The 2,899-nt window shown below is 43.4% G+C and overlaps 1 pseudogene; it reads right to left on the bottom strand.

Moving 5' to 3' along the window:
- Positions 1-870: 870 nt before the first annotated feature.
- Positions 871-1,660, bottom strand: LOC127195186 (HMG domain-containing protein 4-like; annotated as a pseudogene).
- Between the last annotated feature and the right edge of the window lie 1,239 nt (positions 1,661-2,899).

The following is a 2,899-nucleotide window of genomic DNA, read 5'->3' as shown; positions in this document are numbered from 1 at the left end:
GAGGAGGAGGAAGTCTTTGTGATCCACCTGTGTGTGGAATGCAGAGCACAATCTGCCCAGTAGGGGAACTAGAACTGAACCAAGAACCACCAAGCAGTTAAGTAGCAGACTCTCACGATTTGGGGGCCAACCAATGCTGTCAATGAAAGATACCAGCTTTGGTTTCTATAGACCAAGCCTTCTTGGCCAACCAGTGCAGGTTCAACAGGTGGCACCAACAGCTATGGTCTCTAACAAGTATTTCTCTGCTGCCAAGAATTGCACAACTGAGGTGACAGATGGTACCAATGACTCTATGGCACCAATGGTTACAATAAAATGGGAGACATGTTTAGTAGGAATTGGAACGACTCCTCTTCTCAGTCCATCTAAGCTATCTCCACCTCCCCACAGGTCACTTTGAGTGGGAAAGTTTGTAGTCAGCTGGCCTCCTCCCATAATTTTTTACTACATTTCCGATTATAAGACAGGTAAGGCAAATGGTCAGTGGTGGGTCTGGAGGTACACTAAGCTTTGAGGAGGGGGGGGATCACATTTGTATCTCTCTATAAGGGGATAAACATGGCACCTAGCATAAGCCTCTAGTGCCCAAATTACACTGATTTTTAAGGCAGATTTTTTTCCATACAAAGAAATAATCCAAAACCCACATTCATGCCAAATTTTCCTTTTAGCTAAACCTTTGCCATGTCACAAAATTATTAAAAGCAAAGCAGTTATAATCCTTTGTATATACTGTACATTATATAAGTATATATAGGCGTAAAAATTTAAATCCTATACCCGTAGGTTAGTGGAGGATCTAGAACAGTCATATATACACAAACTAGCTCAGGGGTAGACAGGCTTCTGTCCCAGGCTTCTTGGAGGTCACAGTCCAGGCATGATCCACGCAATGTTGTCCACTGTGTTTGACAAGACCTGTTTGGGACAGCCACTCAGTTCAGGTAGTTGTGTGGCCAGGCATGCCAAAGGGCCAAGAGCACAGACAATGGAATCCAGAAGCCCTGACAAGCTGCCGGACACTGCTACCCTGCTCCTCTGTCTCCTGCAGGTGGTGCCCAGTGAGGCTGGGGGACTCTCCCAACAACGGGAGACGAGCAGCAATGTCAATGGGTTCTGTCTCAGGGGTCTTGGCTGGTGAGGCTGGCAAAAGCATTGTGGTGGGTGGGACTTGTTTTGAGGTGACAATACTCCCACAGAAGAAGCTCTGACTCTCATGGAACTTTCTAGCACTGGATGTTTTTCTTTTCACAGTTGTGGCTTCAGTTTTGTTCTGTTTGTGATGCAGATACTGAGCCTTTCACTTCCAGATCAGTTTGTCTTTTTCTGGCAACCGCTTCCACACTTCGGCCAACTCTTTACTAAGTTACCCAAAATCTGTACCTAGATGGTCAGCCACAATGGTTACCCAATACTCTTTACGGAACACCTGGTAGGCAGACATATCAGCATGCTCGGAAGAAGTGGCATGACAGTAGCTCTTTTCATGTTCAGTAGAAGTGCTGAGACTATTTTGGGGGAGCAGTCCTTTAGTAACACTGCCCACCTACAAGGGAGGAAGCTGGGACAGAGGAGCTAACAGACCTCTCCGTCTTTTCTTTCTTTCTTTCTTTCTCTCTCTTTCTCTCTCTCTTTCTTTCTTTCTTTCTTTCTTTCTTTCTTTCTTTCTTTCTTTCTTTCTTTCTTTCTTTCTTTCTGAGACAGGGTCCCAAGTAGCCCCAGATGGCCCAGAAGTTTCTATACACATGAGCATACCCCAATTTATGATCCTTTTGCCTCTACTTGCCATATGCCATGCGTGGGTTACAGGTGTTGGGAACTGAACTCAGTAGCAAGCATTTGGCCAACTGAGCTATATCACAAGCTTTAGCTGATGGATATTTGAGTTTTAGAAAATTAATAGCTCATCTTGCTATCATTTTCATTTTTTCTCTTCAGCCTCCATCCAACCATATTAACCCTACTCAAAGACTCCACTGGGCTGCCTAATCTCCCAAATTAAGCCATCATATCATGCTCCTGAGGAGTTCGCCACTTCCCTTTGAGATTATTCATCCTGAAAGGCAGCGAATTGTTTTAATGGCACAGCCTAGCTTTCAGGACCATCTCTGTCCTGTAGTCTCTCTACTTTAATTCTTGTTACTTTAAATCCTGCTCTGTGCTGGTGGAGACTGCATAGGCTTTGATCGACAGCTTTGGATAATCATTCTTTGAACATGAGCCAGTTGATAATATTAATCCATTGGTGCAGTATCATTATCTGGGTGCTATGGATAATTTAGTTGGAACCCACAGAGGGGAAGAGAAAAACGGGATGAATCCGTAATATGCCCTCCATCTTTGCCTTCCATATACACTGGACAGGATTCTAGTTGCCAGCTGTGGGACAGACCATCCTGTTGTTTTTCCTCTTGAAGTTTCTACTCTCATTTCCCTTTCTTGGAAGGCCATTAGCCTTTTGAAAAGCTATTGTTTTTCCTGTGTTATTGCATCTGTAGGAAGGCACTAGACATTTCCTTTGGGACTGTTCATTAAGGACAGAAGGGAGCCTATTAGCCATCTCCTTAGAGCCTGTGGTAGCTTTTGAATCCTGTCTTCAGATAGAGAAAACAAAGGAACTTCAAAATAATAATAATAATAATAATAATAATAATAATAATAATAATAATAATAATAATCCTTGATTAAAAGTGGATAATCCTGCTAATAGAGACATAATAAGTGCTTTGTACTAATTGGATGGCATGAGTTTAATGTTGGCTGACATCTAGATAGGACTAGAAGTGCCTAGGACAAGCCTCTGGGCACTGTGAAGGGTTATCTAGAGTAGGCTGGCTGAGTTGGAAAGACCTTTCTTCACATCACTCTCTGGGACAGGGTGTTGGCCTGAGGAAAC

The sequence above is a fragment of the Acomys russatus genome, chromosome 11 (genome assembly GCF_903995435.1).
Source record: "Acomys russatus chromosome 11, mAcoRus1.1, whole genome shotgun sequence".
In the NCBI taxonomy this organism is placed as follows: Eukaryota; Metazoa; Chordata; class Mammalia; order Rodentia; family Muridae; genus Acomys; species Acomys russatus.
Note: the sequence above shows the minus strand (reverse complement) of the source record. Positions and strands in the feature narration are given on the sequence as shown.